We start from the raw sequence: 12,724 nt of genomic DNA, 5'->3' as shown, positions 1-12,724 counted from the left end.
CACCTGACATTCATAAGCAGCTGACAGATTCCAATGTTAAGGCATATATCTCAACTTCTATGCCCAAAGGATTTTTCTTAACTTCTTTGAACTTTGTTTAACCCCATACAATACTGCTTGAGAAAAGAAAACAAATTAATAATGGGCAAGCCATACTGATACAGGGCCAGACATAAGGGATAAATAATGCAGCTTCACTTCTACAGTATGGCTGGCACACAGTCTATTCAGTTCCTCAGAGGGTCCCTGCTAGGCCTACAGCAGTACTGCCATTTACTCATATACTCCTTATTGATTTGTCACTCTTTTCTAATCTACTTTCTGCGTTGCATTACTGTTTCTTTCTGGGATCATTTTCTAATACCAGGACTTGAACTTAAGGCCTTGAGCTTGCCCAGCTGGTACTCTTATCACTCGATCCACATACCCAGCTCAGTTTTATGTTGGGTAATTAGAGACGGTGTTTCATGGATAGTTTTCCCCAAGCTAGCTTCAAACTGTAATCTTCCAGATCTCAGCCTCTTGAGTAGGTAGAAATACAGGTGAGCCACAACTGCCCAGCTTCTTGAATTATTTCTTTATTTTTAATAAGTTTTTTATTGTGAAAATACAGTTACATGAGCAAAGTAATGAGTACATTTCTTATCAAGCATTGTTGCCTCCTCCTTTGTTTTTCCCCTACCATTCCTTGCCTCCCACCTCCACAACTACATTCCCTGTAACCCCCAGAATTATTCCTTTTTTAAAACAAATTATTTCTTATAAGCCACCTGTTGTACACAAATGGCTCATCTGCCACACCTGGCAATGTTACAGTATATGTATAGGCAAAAGTTGCACAGCTTGCACAGAACACTTTATGATCACATGGAACACAGGAGTACAGAAGATTGTAGGAAGCTGTGAGGCTATTTTAGTAGAATGATCTTTATGTGTTAGTCCTGCTCACCTCAGAATGGAGCTTAAAAAATGAACAATCACCAGTGGGCTTCTAGATTTGTATCTACAAGTGGCCGTGCGTCAGATGATCCTTTGTGCTTCAATGGATGAGGCAAGGATCAGGGGATAGCCCATAGGACCTGTTCTTTTGTATACTGGCCATGGAAGTAATAATCTATTTCGATCTGAAAGTGGCTTCTTGTGTTTTTGCCGTCCAAACCAGGCCTTAGGTTTCCCAATTTTGTATGTTTGAGCAGGACAGCAGATCCTCGCTGTCTCAGGATCTTTATTTTGAGGAACTGAAACTAAGACAAGCCTCAAAAGTGATGTGTGCTTGTCTTAATTTCAGTTCACTTTTTAAATACCACAATACAGTTGATCATCATATAAAAACTGAGGCTATAGACCCAACATACTGTATAAATTTGAACTCATAAGAAGAAAATTAATATGAAGGTATGAAAACACAGAACAGCCAAAAGTCTCCAAAATACATGCAATAATTATATCTAAGAAAAGTGCTTTAGTCATGCAGGACTGCTAGAAGAGAATAGGCTAGGTGGCTTAAGAACATGGATGTTTCTTTGTCACAGTTGTAGAAGCTGAAATGTTCCAGATCAAGGCACAGCAGATTCAATGCCGAGTGAGGACTGGTGACCGGTTTACAGATAGCTGCCTTCTTGTCCTGACCTCACATAGTGGAAGAGGCAAACCAAAGGGCTCCTTTTCCCTTTTTTTTAATTTTTTTTTTCTGGTCGGTCCTGGGGCTTGAACACTAGGCTTGGGCATTGTGCCTGCGCTCTTCAGCTCAAGGCTAGAGCTCTACCGCTTGAGCCACAGCACCACTTCCAGTTTCCTGTGGTTTTTATTGGAGATAAGAGTCTCACGGACTTTTCTGCTCAGGCTGGCTTTGAACAGCGATCCTCAGATCTCAGCCTCCTGAGTAGCTAAGATTACGGGCGTGAGCCGCAGGCGCCCGGAGTCCTCCCCCCCCCCACCTTTTTTTAATTAATTTTTTTATTGTGAAAATACCTTACAGAGGGTTTACAGTTACATGGGCAAGGTAATGAGTACATTTCTTATCAAGCATTGTAGCCTCCTCCTTTGTTTCCCCTTCCCATCCTCCCCGTACTCCCGTACTCCTCTCCTCCCTGACCCCCCCTCCCTCCCCCCCCCACCCCCGGCCAAAGTTGTAAAGTTCATTTCACGACATAACGACTTGTACATCTCATTGTTGCCTATTTAAACAATTTGTTTTTTCCTTTCCCCTCCATAAATTATACCAACATCAAATACAGTGAAAGCAAGGGTTATACTGTGGGGGAGGGACATACAAAGCAACAAAGAAATCATCTTATAAATATGTTAGAAACAATAGCAAGAAAGAAAAAAACATTTAAGTCCTTATCTTGGAGTTCATTTTGCCTAACATCAACTTATCTGACCATTTCTGCTTGTCTCAGACATATACTAATTATTGTAAATAAGGGAAACCATGTTTCTTTAGGCCTGGCTTACTTCACTTAATATAATTTTTTTCCATTTCCTAACAAATGGAGCAACGTCTTTCTTTCTGACAGAGGCATAGAAATCCATGATATATATATATATATATATATATATATATATATATATATATATATATATATATATATATATATCACATTTTCTTTCTTTTTTTTTCTTTTTTCTTTTATTCTAAAAATACCATACAGAGGGGTTACAATTACATGAACAAGGTAATGAGTACATTTCGTATCAAGCATTGTTGCCTCCTCCTTTGTTTCCCCTTACCATCCCTTCCCATCTCCCTCCCTCCCCCCCCACCCAAGTTGTAAAGTTCGTTTTTCAACATAGCATCTTGTACTTTTCGTTGTTGCAATGGGTCCACCTGTATCCCTGTTTAAACATTTTTTTCCTTTCCCCTCCCCAAATTATACCAACATCAAATACAGTGAAAACAGGGGTTATACCATGGGGGAGGGACATATAGAGCAACAAAAACAAACACCTTATAAATATGTTAGAAACAATAGCAAGAAAGAAAACCACTTGAGTCCTTATCTTGGGGTTCATTTCACCTAACGTCAACTTATCTGACCTTTTCTGCTTGACTCAGACATATACTAGTTATTGCAAATAAGGGAAACCATGGGACCTATGTTTCTTTGGGCCTGGCCTACTTCTCTTAATAAAATTTTTTCCAAGTCTTTCTATTTCCTAACAAATGGGGCAATGTCATTCTTTCTGATGGAGGCATAGAATTCCATTGTGTATATATACCACATTTTCTTGATCAATTCACCTACTGAGGGGCATCTGGGTTGGTTCCATATCTTAGCTCTGGTAAATAATGCTGCAATAAACAGACTTTTCCCTTTCTTGAAAAGATACTAACCCTATTTATGATGACTCTTCCCCTATAAATTAAAGTTTCCTAAAGACCATTCTGTGTGTTAGTCAACTTTCTCATCACTGTGATGGAATGCTGACACCTTTCAAAAGAGAAAATATTTATTTTACACATCATTTCAAAGGTTTCAGTCCAACATGGTGGGGAGAGCAGATTAGAGCAGCATTTATCAGTACAGACAGTCAACTGAGCAGGGCAAGAATAGAAAAGAACCAGGGGAAAAGTCCCAAAGATGCTCCTCACACCCCCCACTATGACCTACTCTCTCTAGCCAGGCTCTAATTTTCATAGTTTAAATAGTTCTAATACTTCTAAATAGATCAAATACTTCTAAAATGTTTACTAAAATAATTTGCTAGAATAGTTTACTATCAGGGCACCAATGGCTCACACCTGTAATCCTAGCTACTCAGAAGAGATCTGAGTATCACAGTGAAACCAGCCTGGACAGCAACGTTTATGAGTCTTTTATCTTCAATTAACCATCAGAAAACTGAAAGTGGCACTGTGGCTCAAAGTGTTAGAGTACTAGCCTTGAGCAAAAAAATCTCAGCCCTGAGTTCAAGCCCATGACTGACAAAATAAAAAGCAACAACAACAGCAAAAAGTTTATTAAAATTTTGAACAGTGGATTAAACCACTCACAGTTCAGAATCCTCACCAGACATGTAGACTTCTCTCTTATGGTCAGTAAAAATTTTCTCTAAGGAACATTCAGAGGCATATTTTATTAATATTTTGGGTTTTCCTCAATCCAGTGAAACTGGTGAAAAGTAATAATGGGGGCTTCTGGGAGGAAGGTTGATAAATGAAAAATAGAACAGGGAAAAATACAGAAAAAATACCCACTACCTAGATCGTAAAAAGAAGTGAGAGATGTGAAATAGTCTGGGAAAAGGGTAGATGAGATGGAGGAGAATGATGGTAGGTATGGTTCTGATTTAGTAGCAAGAAACATAAATGGACACATAAATAGACACGTTAAACTGTACCATCATTGTATGACCATTTGAAACTGGGAAAATTAAAAGATTAGCACATCATCAAATTGAGGGTTGGGATTTCAGTGTATCAATTTGAGAGAAGCCTTCTTTCCACAGTAATGGGGAATCATAATGACACTCTTTTGTCTGTATACCTTTTATAGTTTCTAAACTTTCAGAAACAAACATTATAACTATTTTAAGTTTTTAACTTGAATAGAGAAGAATGCGTAAAATACACATGGCAAGAGTTTTTAAACTGTCTATCTAGAGAGACATTTCTACAAATCATCCTGTAAACACTGGAAAATAAAAAAGAACACAGATAAGCTCTTCACCAAAGAAATGGAGGCAGCTACTGAACAAGGGAGAGGAACTTCATCTCTAATCAAAGGATAGGCATCGAAGTATCATTAATCAAACAGATTCAAGGTAAGTTAAACAATGAGGTGCCATTATTTACTGTTAAACAGGCTAATTAAATTGTCTGTGGTTAACATGAGTGCAGTGAAATAGTGTCCCCATATACATTGTTAGAAGTATACTAGGTCCAGGTCCAGTTTCATCATTTACAACATCTTCCAAATCTGCATTCTGTAGACAGCAATATAACTCAAAAGAATTTCCTCAGAGATATTATCCAAAAATTAGCACTAAAGCACAGAATTAGTCCAATCATATTATTGTTTAACTTTTATTTATGAGTGGAATTGTTCCTCGGGATGATGAAATTCTGCATGATTTTATTTTGTGCTTTTTAGTTTTCAAATATGTTTACTAAATGAAGAAAACCATTATAAGCATAATGGTTTTAATAAACATTTCCTTTTTTGTTGTTGGTGCCAGTCCTGGGGCTTGAACTCAGGGCATGTGTGCTGGACACAGTCTTTGAAATAATTTTGCTCAAGACTAGTGCTGTACATTTGAGCCACACTACTATGTCTGGCTTTTTAGTAGTTAATTAGAGATAAGAGTTTCACAGACTTTCCTGCCCAGGCTGGTTTAAAACTGCAGCTTTCAAATCTCAGACTCCTGAGTTGCTAGAATTACAGGTGTAAGCCACCAGCACCCATCTATTTCCCATTTAAAAAGAAAGAAAAAGAACAAACACCACAAAAGAACTTTCCCTTGTTTTTCCTATCTTGACTCCATTACTGTTCACAAGCATGACACAGTGAATTAATTTGCCACAGCAAGTCATGTGCAAGGAGAAAATAGAAGTTTTATGTTTTTCTGTCTTGGCATAGAAATATGGTTTTTCAATAAAATCAGAAGATGGGATGATCTTACAGTAGAAAAATGCTCAAGGCAATTTTCTATCTGTCTGGGCCTTACTACCTAGTTAACATTTCAAATGTCACTTACAAGTTTTTCCTTTCCTTGCCATCTCTAATGCACATAAATGAAATCCTCAATTTCCACAAGAAATAGATTACCATATGCTTCATTCTCCATACAGTGGACATAAATACTGGAGGTATTTGTGGAAAAACAATAGTTTCCTTCTCAGAATCTGTGAATTCTGACTTTAACTTATGTGCTAAAATATTTTAATACCATCCCTTATCATTTGATAAATTAAGCTTTTCTTGTGCATCTGAAGCACATTAAGTAGACAGTTTGAATCAATGTTAAGATATTCAGCTCCTAGAACATGAAGGAACTTCATTAATATGTAAATAAAAATAATAATGTAGCAGCCCTGGCCTAGCCAACAATTTCTAAGGCTTTAAAAAACATATTGTGTCAAATCTAAGATATCATAGCTTATTGAATTAAATCATTATTTTAGGTACCATAGTAAAATCTTACAAACAATAAGAAAATTTGTGCCTCGGTAGTATGTATCCCAAATTCACAGCTGTTGTGCTAGGGGGAAGGGAATGCATCTGAGGTTCTAAGTATGATAATGAAATTTTAGAGATTTCAGCCACAGGCTGGAAGCATTAATAAGTTTCTGTTGCCTGAAAGAAGAATGACAAACATTCAAGCTTAGCCTCTTATGGACTCTTTCCAGCTCCAAACACTGGTGCATCACCCACAAGCAGTGATTAACTGAAGCCAGATGCAGGTGAGGTTTACAAGTGAGTTGTTGATTGACAACAATTTAGGCTGTAGATGTACAACAGAGTAGAGCACTTGCCTGGTCACTGCAAGGCCCATAATTCCAATTCCAGTGGAAGGGAGGAAGGAAGGAAGGAAGGAAGGAAGGAAGGAAGGAAGGAAGGAAGGAAGGGAGGGAGGGAGGAAGGAAGGAAGGAAGGAGGGGAGGAAGGGAGGGACGGAGGGACGGAGGGACAGAGAGAGAGAACTGAGAGAGAAAGAAGAAAGAGAGAGAGAAAAAAAGAAAGAAAGGAAGGAAAAGAGCAAAAAAGGGAGAGGGAGAAAGAGAGAAATTGAGAGAGAGGGAAGAAGGGAGAAAGTATTACAGAAAGAATAAGAGACAAGAACATTAAAAAGATAAAAGAAAAACCTAAACATCAACCTTTAAAATAATTGAAAACTTCCTCAAAAAGATAGGCTCTATATTATCCAAGTTATTCATATATCCAAAGATTGCTTTAAATTTTACTGCCTGAATAACCTTCTTACATTCACTGATTAAAAATACAAAAGGCTGCATATTTTTATTATAAGCAATCTCTAATTTGAGTAGGACTCCATTTGATCCTTATCTCACATTAAACAAGAAAGAATGACTTTCCTTTTTCAAGGACAACAACCTGGCCTGAGTTTAACCACATAATATTAACCTGGGAATGACTTACTACCTAATCTTCTATCACTGAAATCTAAGTGAGTCAAATAAAATGTGTTTTCAGCATTGAACACCAATGGCTAAAGCAATAATCTTTTAAATTTTTCCATCCTTTCACAATGAACTCTTAAGAGATTTGTGTATCTTAAAAAAAATATTCTCCTAAATACCATGATCTCTTAAAATGTCAAAGATTGCAGCTCACTATCCTTTGCTTTGTATCCGAGGTAACCTGAGGAGGTTTATTTATGAGAACTCATGTAAATCTCATTAGGCTCTTCTTAATACCCTGGGGTACGTTAGAGCTAATATTCTTTATTTTATTTGCATTTACATAATACAATTTGATAGTCTCATATGGTATAATCTCATTTCTCTCAGTTCATTTTTTGAGGAAAACGAATTGCCTGCAGCTTTTCTACAAGAGACCCTTTGTGAACTGTATCCAAATAACTTGCAGAGAACTGGTTGCCATGGCTATGCAGAAAAAGTGAGACACTATTACTAATAGGAACATTACAGCGACTGAATGCCAACCTGGATTCATGATGATAGTTTTGGGATTCTATTAATTAAGGAAGCCAAAGGAACATCCAATTCTTACCCAAGGAACTGGTGGCAAATACTCCTATGATTTTGAAAATTTGAAGAATGGATGAACATTTACAACCAAAACATTTATAACTAAAACAAAGCAAAAGACAAAACATTAGCACTATTGTCCCTGTATTTGCTTCTTAGTTCCTTCTTACAATACTCTTTCCTCTTCAACATAACTGACATCATTATGCACTGGGTTTGTCAATGTGAGAAAATGAAGAGAGAGGCAAAACTGTAATGGAGCTTGGTCCTCTCAGGAAATGTTAGCACACTCCTCATTCCTTGGATTGATAATCCAGAGAGATTGTGGGAGAGTGATGTCCAGAAAAGAACACGGGACCTCATGGAAAGTCTGAGAGTCATGGTTGTGGTAAGAACTTGGACATCCTATTGTAACGTAACAAAGAGTAACCAAGGGTTAGTTTTTTAAGAGCACGATTTTTTAAATGCTCGAGAAGCATCAGTTTGGCTGCTAAGAGAGGATGTATTATGGAGAAGAGCTGCCTGAGTAAGAGATACCACCTTGTGAAGCCACAAATGCAAATCTCTAAGCAACAGAAAGAACTTGCGCTATAAAATATAATCACCACACAGACACTGCTGACTGCCATTTAAAAACTCCAGTCCTATTCATGATAGTATTGGAGGCTTTAAACATTACACAAAATGATCCTAACATTAGACTGCAGTGTCCTACCTCACTTCCTTCCAAACTCACTGCACCATTCCGAGTCCAATGCCTCTCACCCCTTATATGGATTTTATTCTTGGGAAAAAACTCAATCTGCCTTTTCAGTCCCTGGAATTATGGAGAGCAGCATTTTATCCATCCTTATTGTATGTGTATAGGTGTGTATGAGTGTGTATGTGTGTGTGTGTTTGTGTGTGTGTGTGCGTGTGTGTGAGAGAGAGAGAGAGAGAGAGGTATGTATTTCTACTCTAGATATTAGTAACACTCTCTTCTGAACCTTTTTGTGGCTTCTGGAAAGTAAGTATACATTTTTATGAAATAATATATATCTCACTTGTAAAAGTATAATGTAGATCTGTACCACTCTGAGGAAATACCAAAATGTTTCAGGTTATGTTCTGAGTTTTAAGAACTGTTTTGGAGATAATGAGGGAAAATATGACTCAAGGGAAAGGAAAGGGAGTTTTTACAAAAACAAGTAAGATTTCCTTCTGACTTTTAATTGGGACTAGATAGAGATTTTGGATCTATATAGGAGGGGAAAAAAGTTATATAAAATAATCCAGACCTTGTTGGCATAAGTGACTTTCAAAGGGAGTGGTTTTCAATCTCATTTATATATGTCACATAAAATAGTCACACATGTTGTCATCACTAGTGACAATAGTTTATCATCTCAATAAGTCTTCTCTGCTGAGGAAAATAGCTCTGGTCCAACGGTGTATCTTATAATCCTAGGGGTGAGAGGGGAAATAAGTGGATCTATTCATTCCAAAAGAACTTCCAGAGGAAGCTGATTCAACTTTCCACCCCTTGCCCACGTCAACCTGGACCTTTCCTGAATTATATATACTTTGAGTCTGAGTCTCAGAACTTGATCTGAGGTCTGGAGGCTACTAAGATTAAGTTTGGTTCAGGGTTTAGTGCTGTCTACATGTTTACTCTGCTCCCTTGAGATTCTTTTTTTTCTTTTTCTCTTTCTTTCTTTCCTTCCTTCCTTCCTTCTTTCCTTCCTTCCTTCCTTCCTTGCTTCCTTCCTTTATTCCTTCCTTCCTTGCTTCCTTTCTTCCTTCCTTCCTTTCCTGTCTGTCTTATTTAAGGCAAATTGGTGAACCAAAGCTGAGATCAGCCATAAACAATGGTTTTAAGACTATACTGTGATTTTATGTGTGTGTGTTTGCTTTTAGATAGAGCAAACATTCTTTCCCAGTTTTCCGTAATTGTCTCCACTCCTTCTTATACCATCCATTTATCTGTTTTCTGCTTGGCCCCTCACAAAATTTAGTTTGTAACTATTTGATTTGGACAAGAGGCTCAGTAAAGTTGTAATATTATTTTCTTAAATATTTCCATTACAGACAGGAGGAATAAGTTTTGGTATCCTATCATATTATATCACAGAGTACAATAAGGTATATATTTTAAATAGCTAGAAAAAAGGACGTTGAGCATTATTGCCACAATAAAATGATAAATGTTTAAGGTGATAGTTATGCTAATTACCCTGATTTGATGATTACACAATGTAAGTAGATACTGAAACATGACATTAAACCCATAAATACACACAACTATAATATGTTGACCAGAAATGCAATTAAAAACTTTCCATCATAAATACAATGGCAAAAATAAGAGGACTGAGCAGAAGATTTCTCCAGATAAGAAAGTGTAATACATTTCATTGATCTTTTCATCTTGCTCCTCCAAGGGCCATAGTGAGCTCAAGACAGTAGAGGGAGTTTGTGTTATTAGGTAATGGATGTTAAAAAACAGAAGGCCAATGTTCCATGTGCTGCTGAGAAGAACGTGTATTCTGATGCTGCTGGGTGAAATATTCAGTAGATGTCTGTTAAGTCTAGTTGATCTATGCAGTTGTTTAGATCTGAGATTTCTCTTTTCAGTTTTTGCCGGTTGATCTATCCAATGAGGATAGTGGTGTGTTAAAGTCCCCAACAATTGATGTCTTTGGATCTATGTGAGATTTGGATAAATTTGTGTGTACTATTGTTTGGTGAGACAGTCTATGTCATTTAATTGGAGAGTTAAGTCCATTGATATTGAGAGTTAGAACTGAGATGTCCCCAGTAGATGAATGGATCAAGAAAATGTGGTATATTTATGCAATGGAATTCTATGCCTCCATCAGAAAGAATGACATCATCCCATTTGCTAGAAAATGGAAAGACTTGGAAGAAAAATTATATTAAGTGAAGAAAGCCAGGCCCAAAGAAACATAGGTCCCATGGTTTCCCTTATTTGCAATAACTAGCAAAAGTTTAGGACAAGCAGAAAAAGTCAAAAGCTATATACATATGGCCATATAAGATGGTGTTAAGCTAAATGAAGCCCAAGACAGGGACGACACAAGCGTTTTTTTTTTTAATTTCTTGCTATTGTTTTTAACGTATTTATAATGTACTATGTAATTTTTTTGTTTCTTTATTATGTTCCTCCCCCACGGTACAACCCCTGTTGTCACTGTACTTGATTGAGGTGCCCTGCATCTTGTATATACACTTCTCTAATTTGCGGAGGAGAAGGGAAAAAACAAAATGCTTAAATAGGGATACAGCTTGACCCATTGTAACAATGAGATGCACAAGACACTATGTTGAAAACAAACTTTACAATTTTGGTGGGGGTGGGGAGGGGACAGGGCCAGGAAGTAGTTGCGGAGGTGGGGAAGAAAGAAATGGTAGGGGAAAAACAAAAGAGGGGGTAACAATGCTCAAGAGGAAATGCGCTCATTACCTTACTCATGTAACTGTAACCCCTCTGTACAGTATTTTTACAATTAAAGAAATATATATATATATCAGAAGGCCGGTTGGGCACCAGTGGCTCACACCTGTAATCCTAGCTACTCAGGAGGCTGAGATCTAGGCTCAGGGTTCAAAGCCAGCCTGGGCAGGAAAGTCCATGAGACACTTACCTACAATAAACCACTCAGAAAACTGGAAGTGTTGCTCAAGTGGTAGAGTGCTAGCCTTGAGCTGAAGAGCTGAGGGACAGCACCCAGGCCCAGAGTTCAACTGAAAAAAACTGAAAAAAACAAAAACAAAAAACAAAAACAAAACCAGAAGGCCATGTTCTAGACTCCATGTAGTACCTGGTGTATGGTCTCAAATGAGACCATAACATCAATCTGTGCCTCTGTCATTTTCTTTCAATTACAAGTTAAGTCACACTGCTCCTAGTAGTGCATCAACATGAAAACACTCCATCACTAGCAGATCAAGAATTCTCTTGCCATTTGCCTTAGTGTTCAAGTTCAACATTTCTGGGTTCATAAGAAACTTGCTTCTACCCTGGGTTTGATTCCTCAGCACCCCATAAGTAGAAAAAGCTGGAAGTGGTGCTGTGGTTTAAGTGGTAGAGCTCTAGCCTTGAGCTGAAGAGCTGAAGGACAGTGCCCAGGCCCAGAGTTCAAGCCTCATGACCCACCAAAAACAAACAAACAAACAAACTTGCTTCTAGGTCATGATGTATTTTAATACTATGAAATACCAACAATCTAATACCTTGGAAGAATCTGATTCAGTTTCGACCAAGGGTCTATCTAAAGGACAAAAACATAAATATAAGGAAAGGAAACAAATGTGTTAAGGAGAAAATGTGAGTAACATGATGTAGGACTCTAAGCATTATAGTGTAGATGAAGCAGTTGCAGGCTTTTAAACACTGACAAAATATTCTCACTTTAATTTACCTTCACTGTGAAAAAGTGTAAGTATATCCCTTTATTTATTTGAAAGAATTGTGTGTGTGTGTGTGTGTGTGTGTGTGTGTGTGTGTGTGGCTGGTATTCTGGGCCTCTTTCTTCTTGGCTCATGTTCTATTACTTGATCAATACCTCTAGTTCTGTTTTGCTGGTTATTTTGGAGATAAAATTTCTGAGACTTTTCTGCCTGGGGCTGGCCTCAAATCTCCATCCTGCAGTTGTCAGCCTCCTGAATAAAAGAATTTAAAAACATTATCCATTCTTTCTTAAAGAAGTATTCTGTGATAACCATAAATTGCCAACATTGATACTCCAAAAGGTTATTTATAAGCACTTATTTCCCCCTAGCGTTCAGGAAGTTACTGTTAGATGGGCAGTATTTCCAAATGGTTACAAAAGCTCATGCCTGATTTATGAAAAGCAAGATATGGTTTATGAAAAAGCAAGATTGTTTTCCACTCAATTTCAGTATTTAACTGTATTATGTTTTGCTAAATACAAGCTAAAAAAGTGTGATGAATATAAATTTATCTTCTTCATTAATAGATATTAAATATGACTATTGATCATTTTACATAATTCCCATGTGACCCAAACCTTGCTCAGTCTGAAGGCT

This window comes from Dipodomys ordii, unplaced genomic scaffold, assembly GCF_000151885.1.
Source record: "Dipodomys ordii isolate 6190 unplaced genomic scaffold, Dord_2.0 Scaffold5, whole genome shotgun sequence".
Lineage (NCBI taxonomy): Eukaryota > Metazoa > Chordata > Mammalia > Rodentia > Heteromyidae > Dipodomys > Dipodomys ordii.
This window is presented reverse-complemented; position numbering follows the sequence as displayed.